The sequence below is a fragment of the Chelonia mydas genome, chromosome 9, assembly GCF_015237465.2.
Source record: "Chelonia mydas isolate rCheMyd1 chromosome 9, rCheMyd1.pri.v2, whole genome shotgun sequence".
Lineage (NCBI taxonomy): Eukaryota > Metazoa > Chordata > Testudines > Cheloniidae > Chelonia > Chelonia mydas.
This window is the reverse complement of record NC_057855.1, coordinates 34,948,958-34,966,577: the sequence shown is the minus strand read 5'-3', so window position 1 is coordinate 34,966,577 and position 17,620 is coordinate 34,948,958. Positions and strand designations below refer to the sequence as shown.

The 17,620-nt window shown below is 40.6% G+C and overlaps 1 long non-coding RNA gene across 2 annotated transcripts in view; it reads right to left on the bottom strand.

Annotated features, from left to right (window-relative positions):
- Nucleotides 1-17,123, bottom strand: part of LOC122461773 — a 150,410-nt gene extending 133,287 nt beyond the window's left edge. Inside the window, exons 1-3 of one of the 2 annotated variants that reach the window (XR_006283941.1) lie at nt 16,689-17,123; nt 15,005-15,195; nt 14,455-14,762 (exon numbers count right to left, since the gene is read on the bottom strand). This is a non-coding gene — a long non-coding RNA (uncharacterized LOC122461773). The remainder of the gene's footprint in view (nt 1-14,454; nt 14,763-15,004; nt 15,196-16,688) is intronic. The other variant, XR_006283940.1, reaches the window with a different exon arrangement.
- Between the last annotated feature and the right edge of the window lie 497 nt (nt 17,124-17,620).

Here is a 17,620-nt window from a genome sequence, read left to right as displayed (position 1 = left end):
ATTTGCAATGCTTTCAGCATTTGGATCCACATACCTGTGTGAACAGGTATTTTCACACATGAAGTCTGTCCTCTGTCCCTCTCAGAGCCAGTTAACAACTGATCACTCAGCCCTGGTCTACACTGCGGGGGGGGGGGGGGGGGGGGGGTGTCAACCTAAGATACGCAACTTCAGCATGCGAATAGCGTAGCTGACGTCAGCATATCTTAGGTCTACTTACCTGGCCGTGAGGAAGGCAGTGAGTCGACCGCTACCGCTCCCCCATCGACTCCGCTTCCACCTCTCATGAGCTGGAGTTCCAGAGTCAACGGGGAGCGCATTCGGGGATCGATTTATCGCACCTAGACGAGACGCAATAAATCGATCCCCAATAGATCGATCACAACCCGCCGATCCGGCGGGTAGTGAAGACCTGCCCTCAGAAGCCTGTGTGCAGCTTAAAGTATCCAAATACGTGCCAGACATTGGAAAACTCAACAAGGAAAAGCAAGGACAAGGATCACACTAAACTGATAAGGTCTGCATTTTAATTTAATTTTAAATGAAGCTTCTTAAACATTTTAAAAACCTTATTTACTTTACATACAACAATAGTTTAGTTATATAATATAGACTTATAGAAAGAGACCTTCTAACAATGTTAAAATGTATTACTGGCACTCGAAACCTTAAATTACAGTGAATAAATGTACCCAGACACCATGAAACAATACCTCCTCCGTATTGTTTCATGGTGTCTGTGTATATAATGTCTTCTGCAATTTCCACAGTATGCATCCAATGAAGTGAGCTGTAGCTCACGAAAGCTCATGCTCAAATAAATTGGTTAGTCTCTAAGGTGCCATAAGTACTCCTTTTCTTTTTGCGAATACAGACTAACACGGCTGTTACTCTGAAACCAGTGAATAAATGGAGACTCGGCACACCACTTCTGAAAGGTTGCCAACCCCTGCCTGAGATGATATCTAAACTCTAGTGTGCATTTTCTGTTTTCCTGGTCAAAAGTTAGGTACATTCCTGAAGTGACAAAATTAACAAGTACACTTTGTGGAACTGCAGACTCGGGTTATAATTAGGGCCTGTGGAAAAGCAGAAAAGATATTTGTCAAATATATAATGGAGCAAATTTTATTATAATAATTTCACGGAAACAAAATTTCACTAATTATCTGACCAGCAGAAAAACATATGTCAAAAATATTCAATTGATGCTGTTGAAATTAATTGAATAAAAATATATTAAAGTCCAAAACTATTATGATAAATATAACTGTTTTAAGAACTGGTCATTAAACCTGTTTGTCACCTAACATTCTCTGATATTTATCCGTCTACTTCTTTACAACATCTAACTTGCAAAAGGCTATTGGAAACATTTTCCTCTTTAAAAGTGCCTTGTTATGACATGCAAAGTATGTTGTAATGTAGCTAAGAATAAATTCCCAAAGAACAGCAATGTACTCTCATTGTGAAATACCATAAATTATGTTTTTAAAAGACTGGTTGCTATTTTGCGTTCATTTAAATAGCAATTCTATCAATTTTGTGGTATTCTACTGCTTCCGTCCATGGTGCTTTTAAGAGCAGAGAAGCTTCTTGTGGACATGAAGCATTTTTGTTAGTTCCTCAGAAAGACACTAAATTGGAGCATTTAAGGTGGAAAATTAGATCCTATGCCCTATTTAATACATATATCTGTTCCAACAGAAGATATGTTAGCGATAGTGATAGTATTTTCATTAGCTAGTATTTATTGTTAGATTGCAGCTGTAGCCTTTGGGCTAGCTGAAATACTTTTAAGTATTTTTAAATAAATATATGAAACAACAGCAGCATAAAGCGAAATTCTAAGGCAGTCACATCAAACTTTGCTCTTACTTACTCAGTTGACTAAAGCAGACTTGAACTGACTTTACACTGGTGTAAATGAAAGCAAAATGTGGACCTTATACTTACACTCTAAGCTCTCTGAGGCAAGGAATGCCTCTTTGGTCTGTGTAACTGAAATCAAAATCTGGCCCTTAGTCTATATTATAACATTAGAAAATATATCAATTTATTATCAATACAGCTAAGGATGCTAGAATGAGATACATCTGTGGTAATGACGATGCATAGATGAAATAACTAAAAGAACTGAACGAAGAATTCCAGTGCCAAGGATTCAAGCTCTGTGTCATACAACAAACGAGACAGTCTTTTGAATTATCCAGAGTAGTGCTCATTAATGTACAGACAAAAACATGTGACAAGACTGCTTTTGTCATGGAATTCCATCCCATCAATCCCAACTGATTTCACCCACCTACCAAAAACTATTAAAAAGAGCTATTTTCTAATATCCAGTTCAGAACAATTATATCGACTACATAAGTATGTGAAAGTATTTCCTAGTCTACAAATATAATATTTATCATTCAACAAGAACTAACATCTACTGGATGGTTATAAATCTATACCTATAAGGCCATATCTTGATCCACCGAAGTCAACGAATAAACTCCTATTGACTTCAATGGAACCAGCATTTGTCTCATATTTTTTCTGATTAAGAAATTTGTGTTACACATTAATTCTGTTTCTGTGAATACTAACGGCTATAAGAAAATATTTAAATCTACATTTTATTGTACACAAAAAACTACATTAAAATATCATCAGTTCTTCCCCATCTCACAACTCCCAGTCTACTCCCCCGACAGGCTCTTTGTCCCAATCTACTTCCTCCAATGCTACCCCAATCCCAGGCCAGCTCTTGTTATGCTTTCTCCTCCACATTGCTGGGAAGCCAACAAGAGAAGCACTAGGAGTCCAGGGGAGAATCTCCCTAATTTCACTACTGGCACAGCAGCCCACAGCAACCACAAGTTGCAGTTGGAGGGAAAATTCTGCTCAGCCCTTGCATTCCTGGGCTGGAGCATGCCCAGCACAGACAGAATCTTTTGATAACTTAGCTGCCAAACTCTAACAAATCTCTACTGAGCAAATTTGAACTGAAGCTTTTACAGGCTGATAACTTGGCCAAATTTGTGTGATATTTCACAGGAACAGCAAAAGGCATATCCCCGACAGCAGGGTAACCCTCCTGCCAATTTTCAAGTCCCTGTTCCAAAGTATGGAGGTGCTAGATCTTCCCAACGAAAGAGCTGAAAAATTTTTTTGATGTGAACAAAACAACATATTTTCCCCCTATCTTGTTCTTGGGAATGGCTGAAGCACTTTAGCTGAAACTTTTCAAAAAAAAAAAATCAGCCTGAGGAAGAAAACCAGCATGAAATTTTCAGTCCTAATGGCTGAAGTTATAAGTAACTTAAAACAGGGTCTTCTAATGGAAAGTATTGGACAGCCTTAACAACAGTCAGTGTGACCAGCCCTATAAGCACAATAGATCCCACCATCATCCTAAAGAAAAACACATCTAAGAAAGAGGAAAAGAGTAGGCAGAATCAGCAATAATTTCTGAATAAGCCACCAGTCTAAGCCTCCTATCAGACAGCTACACTACACATGCGACTGTGGTCTAGCAAGACAAAAGTTATTTTGATTAAAAAGTATAAAGACCTGGACATAAATAGTAAATGGAAACCCTTTAGACACCTCACCTCAGAACAAGACCTCTTGACGAATTAAGCACACAGGGCAATAGAACACAACAGCTCATTAATTTTAAAGGGTAAGCTGAAAAAGAGATTTTAAAAAGGGCTTGTGCCCTTTCATACTTCACTGCGGCATATGAAAAAGGCCTGAGAATTTCTTTGTCTGCTTGAAAATCGAGCCTTGCCAGCCCACCCTGGAAGGCTCTGATGTCTAAAGAAGTAGTGGAATGGTGACATCACCAAAGCCAAGTAAGTAAAAGTTGAGAGGAGAACGGATTTGCTTTTGTTAATACACTTATAACTTCAAATGATTAATTAACATTTCAGATAAAGGAAGTCTTTGTTAAAGATTCAGCATCCTGCCATTTCAGTTAAGGTGTAAAAAATTACAAATAAATGTGCTGTGAGACCTCCAACTGGTTCCCCGCATAAATAGCAAAAAGCAGACTTTGCATTCCTGATATTCCTGAGGGAATATATTTAGGGAACAGATGTCGTTCACCACTTCCAGCTAGGGAAACCCAAGTGCCCAGCAGAAAAACTCATGCTAGATTCTATGGGATGGATTTTCTCCCTAAATGGTAAAGTGCTTTGCCAGCTTTAACTGAAATGTGCTATATACATGCATATGGTGTTGTTATCTTTTTAATTGCACTTTAAAATTATCTTCCAACCAGTTAGGAGATTCTTTGGTTGGTTGGTTTTAATGAACCAATTCATGCTTCTGTATTTGAAATGTTCAGCCAATGTAGTGTGCAATGATTAACTTAACATCTACTATGGCTTTATAATAAAATTTCATTTCATTTGGATAATATAATTTGTTGATTGGGATGTCTTCAAAAAGTCAATTTGATTTTTTCAAATGTCTCATTTTCTTTAAGTTTTATTGCACATGCAGAATTAGAAACCTCGTTATGGCTGAACTGATCATGGTCAAATGCAAGAATATGTATAAGTGTGACACTGACAAAGTTTACTGTTACCTCACTGCAGTTTACCTGTATTTTGAGCTATATTCTGATACGTCCATGTGCTGGTGTACTTGGGAGGAAGAGCACATAAGGAGCCCCTAATACTTAAACATGTGCAACTAAATAATTATAGCCCCTGTGCTCAGGAAACCTCCCTCTTCAGTGTTCCTGCGGATACATGGTGCTCCCCCTCCACTCCAGCCCCTGAAGTAGGCCAAACACACCTCTGTGTGCAGTTCATGTGGACCAGACCCCTCCAGGACTTCTGCCCCTGTAAGTTACACAATTTGGTCAGCAACCTCTGGCCTCCCCAGTATATCCTCTGCCTGTCTTGCTTCAGCTGTGAGTTCTTTGGTTAACAGACTGTCCATTCCATTCTCTGACACTGCTCCCATCTATGAGAGCACGTGTGAGTGCAGTATGAAACAAGTTGGCCAACACTTAAGAAAGTGTATATATGCGTACATATATTTAATATATATATATATATATATATATATAATTGTGCTGATGTAACATAAAACTAATGTGACTGTAAATAACTTATTGTCAACTTTCAGTTATCTATGTGCATGTATTTATATAGCTATATATATAACCCTTTAAGAAGCTAGATCTACCATGAAAGGGATGTTGCCATGTGCCTGATAAGGAAGCCTCTCATTCATACAGAGCAGGAACTTTTTCACCTTCCTCATTTTCAGACACTACAAAAATGTCACCACTATCTATCACGAGCTCTTCGTTCCTAATACCGCCATCTGGAGTCCTTTGCTTTCTTTTATGTTACTCCAGAGAATATCTGGTATTTTTAGGAATATCAATTTATTCTTTTCAGAAAAAATGTCCACTTGCTTCCACTGGAGAAATCTGACAAACCTGGCAGATGCATTTGAGAAGACTCCTTGCAGCCATCAAATGAGGTGATTGCTCCCAAACCCATCGCTTCCCACTTCTTTTCACACAGTAATGATTTCTTTGACTTCTCAGTCTATCCCCTCCTCCAAGGATTTAAAGACTCTAACAACAGCACAAGAGTTAAAACATCCCCAGGTTAAAGGATACAACTTTCTCTGCCCCTCTCTCTTTTCCAGTTTCCTCCTCCATCTTTCTTTTTATTTTCCTAAACTCCCATTTCCATTGGCTTCCTGGCAGCCAGCTTCCTAACGACATACTATTAGCACTTCTCTATTATAATCCCCTCTTTAGCTGCCTAACCCAACATTAGCATTAGCATCAGAGTTATCGTGTTATCATGTAACATAGCTGCATGAAAAATTATAACAGTTGTGCAGCAGTTACAGTGTAATTACTTAGTGCCACTCACTGTGTAATAGGTTTTGTAACCAATTAAATTTCTGAATTCTGCTCACACAAGAAGCCTCTGAAACAATGTCAGTATTGATGTTTCTTGATGCTTTCTGCAACTGATTTGCACCAATGATGTATAAGGAGTCAAAGCAGTAGGCCTGTCTATTTCTACAGTTTCAGACAGAAGAAAGAGCACACTACATTTTCACTCTGAATTTTTACCTTTCCCAAATTGCAGCACATATGGCCAAAAAACAGATTATTTACACCTCTGTGAAAATTCTTCTGTGTTAGATTAGCATGTTTGCATTCTCCAGTCAGACTTTTCATCCTTATGACTGGGAAAACAGACAGAGAATTTTGCTATCCATATGAAAACAATAGTAATCCATGGAAGTCTTTGCTAACAGACTGCAGAAAACAAGTTATTTTGTATGAATGTAAACTGCAACCAAATGATAACAGCCAAGCCTTCAAATCCTTACTCATTTGACTTGTCCCTTGAACTTCTGTAGCACAACTCATCAGAATAAATGTTTGCAGGACTGGTTTATAGAATTGCAGCAAAATAGGCTACTTTCTATTTAGCAGCCCCTTATTTCTCTAGAAAAATCACTGACATACAGATAACTTAGGTCCACAAAGATTTCTCTAGATTTTAGTACACTTTTACTTAATAGCTTTCTTTCTTGTAACAACAGGACATCTTACATTTTTCAATTATACATTTAATAATAAATATTATATATAAGGCAAACCACAATGTGTTATGTACTGCAGGATGTTAATAAAAAAGTATCATGCATGCAACTGGATAAGAAATTATCTGTTGCATTGGTTAATATTAACTTCTTTTATTTACTAGCAAAGTTCTCTTATCAGATCAATTTTGTTACATAAAACAGCCATAAAACACACCCAGTAATCAAGAAATCTTGAAAAATTACCATGCGGATTATACTTCCACTTGAAGGAAGCACAAAACAGTTGGGTCTTTCTAAAAGCAAAAAATCCATTCTAGTGAATTTTAAATTGGGGTGAGGAAAGAGTGTATGAATTTGTGTTTTGCCATTCCTTTTTCCAGAAAAAGTAGACTAAGCTGAAACATCTAGAGATGATTAGAATAATGTTTGTTCTTTATAAGGGACCTAGTATTATTACTGAGGTTCACAACATGTGGGTATTTCAGAGTCCTCGGTTATTCTCAGACTCTTAGGTAGCATCGGTAGTCCAGAGTGGGGGTTTTTCCATCCATGCCTAGCTATACATTTGTGCTTTCCTGTAAGATATAGACTTTGCCTTCTAAAATCATTATAATGCATACCACAAAAAGTACTTGGAGTCTTAAGCTACCACAGAATAAGGTGACCTGAGTAAGTAATGTTTTTCTTGTATCAAGTTTATTATATCAGTTCTTAGACTGTACTGGCTACCCATGTGTTTCCAGGTTCAGTTGAAGATGATGATTTTGGTCTATAAAACCAGAGGTCACCATTAAAAATTCATTATTTATCCATAATTGCCACATCACAGGATACAAGGCACCCCTGTTATTTCTATTTTAAGAATAAGGGCAAAGTGGAATATTTCAGATGCTATCATGTTAACTGCTGACTTTTTAATGGCAACTACCAGAAAGCTTTACAGGTCAAAACATGATAACCATCACATGTCTGTGATAACTAACCTTACACTTGTGTTCTATAGTCCAAGTCCAATAAAGGACAAGCTTTCAACTTTCAGTTCCAGATTTTCCCTACTTCGCACACTTTGTCACTATTTTCCAGATGTTGCATTTTGGGAAAAGGGAGGAAGTAATGTGGTGGGGTGGGGGACACACTAAAATCCAAAAAGTAAAAATGAAAAACAAATTTTAAAGTTTCTAAAAAAACAAAATGAAACAATCTTTAAGTCAAAGTAAAACAAAATAGGAAAAGGTTGTTTGAAATTTCCTAAATCAAATCAAAACTTTTTATTGGAATTGCAATTTACCTGTGAAAAAAATGTTGGTTTCAATTAAATTTAATTTTTGGATTGGAAAAATACTCTATGCAAAAAAAAAAAAAAAAAAAAAAAACCTGACCAATTCTATTCGTCACCCTCAGTATTACCTTATTTCATAAGGAGTCCCTGTGATTTCAATGGGATTACTCATGGAGTAAGGTACTACACAATGTGAGCAAGCATGGTGAATCAGTCATAAGACATTAAAAAAATCTCTTCTTGCTTCAGACTGTACAGCCAGTATCTAATGGTTATCAGGAAGGAAACAGAAAATTTTCTTCTTCCGCCCCAATACCTTGAGTAACAATGTACAAATGGTGAAGGGCATTTTGAGAAGTGTTCATCTTTCCATGAACAGTTAGTTGCTGTTCATTGTAGAAGGCTGCACACAGGACTAGACAGACCCATAGTTTGCTGTAGTATAGCAACTTTTTTGTTAAAAAAAAGTGTTGGTTTAGCTGCCAAAGTTTAATAAGAGGTTACAATGCATGAACTATATGCACGTCAGCTAAAATACAGAAACTCCTACTAGTTAGGAGAGAACTAAAAAGATGATAAATTAAAAAACTGAGTGAAGCTTTATATCAAGGTGACTTAAGAAGGATTAGTTTCAATCTTTGGATTAACTGAATAAAATAAATTCCCTGTAAATGAACAAAGAATTAACTTAGTCAGCAAGCTAGTTTGAGCAGTAAATTTCAACCTGTATGCGTTCAGCTACATCATTGCTCTGGACAGTGCCTCCCTTTCCCCATAGTCAGCTCTTGGATAAGTGCTGAGTCAGTTCTGGGGAGCTAAGTGTGTCACTTTGGTTTACAGAGCAATCTCTCTCTCTCTCATATATACTCATTTGTTCAACATCCCCTGTCCAATGGGATGGTGTTCCAAGAAGGAGGAGTGCTAGGCAGAGACAGGCTCCACCTAATGAAGAGAGGGAAGAGCATATTCGCAAGCAAGCTGGCTAACCTAGTGAGGAGGGCTTTAAACTAGGTTCACCGGGGGAAGGAGACCAAAGCCCTGAGGTAAGTGGAATACCAGGAGGAAGCACGAGCAGGAGCGCGTGAGAGGGGAGGGCTCCTGCCTCATACTGAGAAAGAGGGGCGATCAGCAGGTTATCTCAAGTGCCTATACACAAATGCATGAAGCCTGGGAAACAAGCAGGGAGAACTGGAAGTCCTGGCAAAGTCAAGGAATTATGATGTGATTGGAATAACAGAGACTTGGTGGGATAACTCACATGACTGGAGTACTGTCATGGATGGATATAAGCTGTTCAGGAAGGACAGGAAGGGCAGAAAAAGTTGGGGAGTTGCACTGTATGTAAGAGAGCAGTATGACTGCTCAGAGCTCAAGTATGAAACTGCAGAAAAACCTGAGAGTCTCTGGATTAAGTTTAGAAGTGTGAGCAACAAGGGTGATGTCCTGGTGGGAGTCTACTATAGACCACCGGACCAGGGGAATGAGGTGGACGAGGCTTTCTTCTGGCAACTCGCAGAAGTTACTAGATCGCACCGCCCTGGTTCTCATGGGAGACTTCAATCACCCTGATATCTGCTGGGAGAGCAATACAGTGGTGCACAGACAATCCAGGAAGTTTTTGGAAAATGTAGGGGACAATTTCCTGGTGCAAGTGCTGGAGGAACCAACTAGGAGCAGAGCTCTTCTTGACCTGCTGCTCACAAACTGGGAAGAATTAGTAGGGGAAGCAAAAGTGGATGGGAACCTGGGAGGCAGTGACCATGAGATGGTCAAGTTCAGGATCCTGACACAAGGAAGAAAGGAAAGCAGCAGAATACGGACCCTGGACTTCAGAAAAGCAGACTTTGACTCCCTCAGGGAACTGATGGGCAAGATCCCCTGGGAGAATAACATGAGGGGGAAAGGAGTCCAGGAGAGCTGGCTGTATTTTAAAGAATCCTTATTGAGGTTACAGGGACAAACCATCCTGATGTGTAGAAAGAATAGTAAATATGGCAGGCGACCAGCTTGGCTTAACAGTGAAATCCTTGCTGATCTTAAATACAAAAAAGAAGCTTACAAGAAGTGGAAGATTGGACAAATGACCAGGGATGAGTATAAAAATATTGTTTGGGCATGCAGGAGTGAAATCAGGAAGGCCAAATCACACATGGAGTTGCAGCTAGCAAGAGATGTTAAGAGTAACAAGAAGGGTTTCTTCAGGTATGTTAGCAACAAGAAGAAAGTCAAGGATAGTGTGGGCCCCTTACTGATTGAGGGAGGCAACCTAGTGACAGAGGATGTGGAAAAAGCTAATGTACTCAGTGCTTTTTTTGCCTCTGTCTTCACGAACAAGGTCAGCTCCCAGACTACTGCACTGGGCAGCACAGCATGGGGAGGAGGTGACCAGCCCTCTGTGGAGAAAGAAGTGGTTCAGGACTATTTAGGAAAGCTGGACGTGCACAAGTCCATGGGGCCGGATGCGTTGCATCCGAGAGTGCTAAAGGAGTTGGCGGATGTGATTGCAGAGCCATTGGCCGTTATCTTTGAAAACTCATGGCGATCAGGGGAAGTCCCGGACAACTGGAAAAAGGCTAATGTAGTGCCCATCTTTGAAAAAAGGAAAGGAGGAGGATCCTGGGAACTACAGGCCAGTCAGCCTCACCTCAGTCCCTGGAAAAATCATGGAGCAGCTCCTCAAGGAATCAATTCTGAAGCACTTAGAGGAGAGGAAAGTGATCAGGAACAGTCAGTATGGATTCACCAAGGGCAAGTCATGCCTGACTAATCTAATTGTCTTCTATGGTGAGATAACTGGTTCTGTGGATGAAGGAAAAGCAGTGGACGTGTTGTTCCTTGACTTTAGCAAAGCTTTTGACACTGTCTCCCACAGTATTCTTGCCAGCAAGTTAAAGAAGTATGGGCTGGATGAATGGACTATAAGGTGGATAGAAAGCTGGCTAGATTGTCAGGCTCAACGGGTAGTGATCAATGGCTCCATGTCTAGTTGGCAGCCAGTATCAAGTGGAGTGCCCCAAGGGTCGGTCCTGGGGCCGGTTTTGTTCAATATCTTCATAATCTGAAAGATGGTGTGGATTGCACTCTCAGCAAGTTTGCAGATGACACTAAACTGGGAGGAGAAGTAGATATGCTGGAGGGTAGGGATAGGATACAGAGGGACCTAGACAAATTGGAGGATTGGGCCAAAAGAAATCTGATGAGGTTCAACAAGGACAAGTGCAGAGTCCTGCACTTAGGACGGAAGAATCCAATGCACCGCTACAGACTAGGGACCGAATGGCTCGGCAGCAGTTCTGCAGAAAAGGACCTAGGGGTTACAGTGGATGAGAAGCTGGATATGAGTCAACAGTATGCCCTTGTTGCCAAGAAGGCCAATGGCATTTTGGGATGTATAAGTAGGGGCATTGGCGGCAGATCGAGGGACGTGATCGTTCCCCTCTATGCGACACTGGTGAGGCCTCATCTGGAGTACTGTGTCCAGTTTTGGGCCCCACACTACAAGAAGGATGTGGAAAAATTGGAAAGAGTCCAGCGGAGGGCAACAAAAATGATTAGGGGACTGGAACACATGACTTATGAGGAGAGGCTGAGGGAACTGGGGATGTTTAGTCTACGGAAGAGAAGAATGAGGGGGAATTTGATAGCTGCTTTCAACTACCTGAAAGGGGGTTCCAAAGAGGATGGCTCTCGACTGTTCTCAGTGGTAGCAGATGACAGAACAAGGAGTAATGGTCTCAAGTTGCAGTGGGGGAGATTTAGGTTGGATATTAGGAAAAACTTTTTCACTAGGAGGGTGGTGAAACACTGGAATGCGTTACCTAGGGAGGTGGTGGAATCTCCTTCCTTAGAAGTTTTTAAGGTCAGGCTTGACAAAGCCCTGGCTGGGATGATTTAATTGGGGTTCAGTCCTGCTTTGAGCAGGGGGTTGGACTAGATGACCTCCTGAGGTCCCTTCCAACCCTGATACTCTATGATTCTATGATTCAATTGTTAGTCCATTTGTCCCTCTGATCGCTATTGAGTTTATTGCCAAAGAGGTATGTTCCCTATGTATCGAACTCACTTCAGAGAGGTCTCTATCGTATAAATTACATATACAGCAGGGCAGCGCAGAGCAGCACTCTATCAGGTTGAGACTCAGGAAAGATTGTGTCTCCTTGTGTCCTCCAGTGTGCAAAGCAAATACACAATCCTACATCAATGCAGCCTGCTCTCCTCTCTGAGACCAGTCAGCTCTGCTAGTCAAAGTGGAGAAGGGCATCCATAACCACAGCTCCTCTCCACTCCGCCCTGCCTCTTTTGGGGGCTAGGAGGAAGCAGAGCAGTTCCTTTGTTTGGAGCTAAAAAAGACTCCTTGTGCAGCTTCTGCATTCTAATGCATCCACTCCAGGGACAACAGCACTCTAGCCCATTGAGGTGTGTATCCACATAGCACAGTTCTTGCTAACGTTGTTGCCAAGGTGTTAGTCTCAGCTAGTCCATCCTTAGTAATTTGGCTGCATAGAGTGGATCTTTTTGATGGGAGGCACCCTCTTGGATGTACAGTCAACCTGACAGGCCAGGCTCCTTAGTTATTGTACTGCTACTATCACTGACCCATCACATGCTCAGGTTCTGCTTACCTTCTACTAGTCCCTAATGTTCAGTTGCTTAACCAAACCTTGTTCTATTCCATCCTTCAGGGTTCTGCTTTTACTCCCTTCTCCTGCTCCAATCCCAAAGTGAATATTAAATCCTATCTGCTCTATTCCTCTGAAGGTCTGACTCACCCCAACTGCACTACTAGGTACTATTATGCTCAAACTGCCTACCAAACTCAATTCTTAATGGCTATCCTAGCAAGGAAGTTTTCTTCTGTGCAGAGGCTCTTTGGTGTCTTACGAGTTAATTCCTCCATGACTGTTTCATGCCAAATATTGCACAATACCTTTAGTAATAATGGGGGAAATACTGGTAGCAAAAATATTACTAATTATATGGTATTTTAGAATCATATGATAAAAATGTTACTCAATATATTAATTTATTACAGGCATTTCCAGTCCCTGTAATATCTGATCAAATTACAAACACCAATGAATTATGCCTCATAACAGCCTGGCATAACATGCACCTATGGATACACAGAAGTACCATTTTTCAGATGAAGAGATCAAGGCATAGAGAAATGAAGACGTTGGGATTCCCTCTGAGACAGCAATGTCGAGATCTCATTTGACAATTTTTCTTAAAATATTCTGACATTTGGTAATTGGGTAATACTGGGATCAATGCTGACAGGTGATGAGCACCTAAGCTCTCATTGAGCCTGGCTTTCCATTGCCCTTGAACCCACTGTAGTCATTTGTTCCTATGTAAAATACATATAAAATGTTACCAAATCAGCATGTCCTCCTTCCACATATTGCACTGCTATAAATGACCACACAAGGTGACAGGCAATGGAGAATGAGGCCCATAGACTTCTATGGGCACTCAGAACTTCCCATAATGAGGATTTCTTGTCACTGCAGGGTCAGTAGTATTTTTGTGTTGCAGGTGCAGATTGTTTTGTGATTAATTTTCTCTCCATGCAGTTTTTGTGAAATGTTTGTCACATTTACAACACAAACAAGAAAAAGCAGTTCTCTCTGTCATGCTGACTTTTTGACCAGAAGCTCCCCAGAGATTTTTGTGATAGCTCATTTATAATATAGTTCAGCTGGAGACTACTAAGTAATGCTGTGGTACAGTGTAAATGCCTTTGCTTATATTTCTGCCCATGGGGGTTGTGTTCTAGTTTTGTATCAACATGGTTTATCTGAAATTATACACATTTCAGGGGGCAACCAGAAATATTCTCTTAATGTAGGAGTGAGCCTGGACAAAGAACTTCCAACTATCAAAATATATGGTTTCATACCCTTCCCTGCTTTCTTTTATAGTCACTCCTGTAGTGCTATGCAAACAATTTACTACAGTGCACATTTGAGAGTTCTGTTGATTTTTATGCTTTGCTATTTAGGGTCAAATGTATTAAAATACAATGAATCTAGCTCCTGGAATATGGTTTGCTCTTTTATTATAATCACCCTGCATTATGAATTACACAGATACATTGAGACTGGCTGTCCTTCTACAAGATGTGTTCTAGTTCACCCAGAAGTTATGAGCTTGATGCCAGAATCACTTGGTAAAATTCCTTGGCCTGTGTTATACAGGAGCTCAGATTAGAGTATCATAATGGTAGCGTCTTTTTAATTTTTTTTTTAAATCAATAGATAGACAGAAACACCAGTCAGTCAAATAGATAAATCCAAAGGATAAAAACACAATCAGCCAATGCCTGAGGTGGTGTAGATTTGTGTATCTCCAATATTTACACCATGTGAGGATCCAGTCTGTGTTTTGGGCTTCACTTCCTTCGGGTATTATGTCAAGATCTGATTTCCCGAAATCGGTGTGGTGAGTTCCAAAAACAAGCTTTTGAACAAAATCCAGCTCTGATTTGCCAACTGTACAATACTGGGTGGTGGGGTGAGTGGACCTGTAGCAAACTGAGTGATGCAGACTAGAATGAGTCAAGGAACACCTGAGGGAAATAGACTTACTTGGTGCCACCCTCTGCTGCTACTACTGACTGCAGCATGCTCACAGGAAGGCTGGAGGCCAGGAGCTAGTCCATGCCTCAAATGAGATTGATTGCCACTCTCGAGGCAGTGGTGAGGTTACAGGCATATTAGCTGGACTCTTCTTCCAGAGTTCACGGTATTAGGAGTATATCCTGCTCCACATCCACATGGATGTGCGGAGCATGGAAGGAGAAGCTCCCTGCTCTCACTTCTACCAGCATCTCATACAACACAGGGTAGGCCTCTGCCCTTTTTGTGGTCAGCAACTCTGGATCACCGTGCCACATCTAAGGAAAATGAGGACGAAAGTTCAGTTTAATCAGCACTGAATAAATATTAAAAAAATAAAGGTGTGACTCATCAAAGAGTTCTGCAGGAGCAACAACAACTTGGGGAGGATGAAGTGATCAAGTCTTAGCATAAAAATAACTAAGCATTAGAAGAAATCCCTGTAGCAGATGTGAGATGCTGGTGAAGCAACTTCAGGGCTAAAGAAGCATACTGAGAGTGGGGAAAATATTTTTCATACCTGGAATGGTTCTGACTGATACTAGTCTATGTTGTTGGCAGGAGCTAGCTTTTTCCTCCAGCAGCTGCAACATTTCTCTTCATCATTCCCTTCATTTTCCCCTGCAGGTGGCTTGGGGTCAACCAGCTAGGATCAGAAGTATAAGTGTTGAGATTCCATGCCTCTCCTGGTAGATATTTTGCAGGAACAACCTAAGTGGAAGCAGGAAATTATTCGGAATTGTGTCATTGACGTCAGTGAGAGTGAGTTCAGGCCCTAACTGGACAAAACTCCCACTTGTCTTCAATGGGAGTTTTGATCAGTTAAGGACTGAAGAATGTGTCTGTTAAGGCCAAATTTCAAATGGGCTTCCTAAATTGTATCCATAAAATTTGCATGAGAGCACCCTGTATTTGCATGTACAAGAGGTACTTAAGCTTGCATATCAGGCAATTGTATGTTCAAATGGGGACTCATAAAAATAGTTTGACTGTGAGCTGTGACCCGTTTGTCTGGAAAGATGCAGAACCCACCCATGGTATTATCTGAAAAACAAATGCACAAATCTACACTATAAAGCCTTTTCACAACCAGATTGCTACACCACATCCAAACAGCTTTTTTAATTCAACACTCCACAAAAATCTCAGATATAAAAATTAAATAAAATAAACATATTTGTAATTGATATTCTTTATTTTGTAACCATAATTGAATTAGACACTACAGGATGACCTAGGTTGGATTTGAACCCACCGTCTTTAGCATCCAAAGCTAGAAAAACTGTGGCACAGAAACACGTAACTGCCTGAGTAAGACCTGACATATTTGCCATTCTAAGCCAGGAACACAGCTCAGTTGCATCCAGTGTGAACATATTGTAGGACATTGTGAGTTAGGTATGGGCCCCAGCTACAAACTAAACCCAGATTTCAGCACCCACCCATCCACCCAGTGTTTTGGGGCATTAAAAACTGGGCTTTGGGGTTGGGTAGTTACACAAATAGGAGTCAGATGCAATATCTGGAATCCAGATCAGGTTCCAACACCCAGATACCCAAGTATGGAGTGTTCGGATATGGGCCCACCTCTGATATGAAGTTTTTTTGAATTCCCGTAAGCCTTGTTTCACCCTTTTCTCACTCCCATTTTGGCTTTTCCCTACTGTCTTCCCTCTCCCTCCTGTTTCCTCCATTACTTGCTTCCCCCTCCCTCCCAAACACTAACTAAATAGATCAGAAGGGTGTTTTTTTTTTAAAAAAATGAGTTAACTAAATGTGCAGCTCAAACCAAACCCCTGCATTCAAACTCCCCTTTGCCTGTCCTTTCCATACACATATGCAAACTCCATGCCAAATCCAGTTCAAAACTTTGCAACTGGCCCTTTTATGACTTTAAAATGGGCTATGCAAAAATCCCAGATCTAGACATACACCAAACTATAGGGAAGTCTAAATGCTATTCTAAATTTTTGGTGTCTCTGGCCAATCATTAAAATAAAGCTAACGATGCAATACGAATGGGTTTGATATTGCATTCTGTGCATCTAAATCTAGTTAACATTTCCTCCACTTCACCAACCTCTTTGAGAGAGAAAGTGTTCCTTTACATCCCTGAACACTCCAGCTTTTCCTTTGGATTTCCTATTTCAGTACAAATGAATCTTATCCCACACATCAAAAGGAATCAAAAAATGGAAACATACCAAGTTAAACTTTCATAGTATCTCATTTGTGTCTTGTTGCATTTCAGAATTCATTACTACATCTTCAAAGCACAAGAGAATAATTCCTCTTATCGTGAAATAGAACAATTCTGTTGAAGCGTTCACGCTCAGTTTTTAGCTTTCAAGATAGCAAAGTTCAAATTTTAGCTTGAATGTTGGTTTTAAGGGTGCTAACTTTCTTACAAAGAGTGAGATCAGGGAGAGCCTTCAGTCCTAATGATATAGGAGAGAAGAAGCAGCTACAGGTTACATGCTTCCAAGTGTCTTGTAAGGACTACTCTCATACAACATGCCTGACAAAATACATTCCAGGCTCCTGCAAGCTGGGAGGAAGGAAAGGAAATGGAGAGAGCTCAGTTTCAGCAACTAGGGAGAAATAAACATCAGCCAGTAAATGAGAGACCCAGTTCAGCTGGGGATGATAGGCCACCAACTGCAAGTGCAGCTGAAGCACAGAAAACCTATCCCTTTGCTAACGAGAGGGTTATACTTGGTTTTTTATCCCATGGCAGTGGTGCTGTTAAAGGAAATGACTTCTCCCAACTGTAGAGCTTCTATCACCAGTGAAAGGGAGAGAGAAGATGCTGTTGCCAGGGAAATTGGTGGGAGAGAGAAGAGGTATTTGCATGATGAGTAAGGGTCGGGAAGGAAGAGTTGCTGCCTGGAGAGTGGGAGAGTAAGAAAGAGATGATCCTGCTGATGGGGTCTGAGAGGGAATGCTCTCATCTGGGAGCTCTTGCGGAAGGGAGGGAAGATGTCTCTATGCTACTTTTGTGACTGCACCTCCTCTCCCTGCCCCTCACCGAAGCAGCAATCATGCCTCCATACACACCCATCTTCAACTAGTCCAAATAATGGGACTTCCTGTCCCTTCCTTCCTGCTAATGCCAGTGGGGTAGACAGGGAGTAGC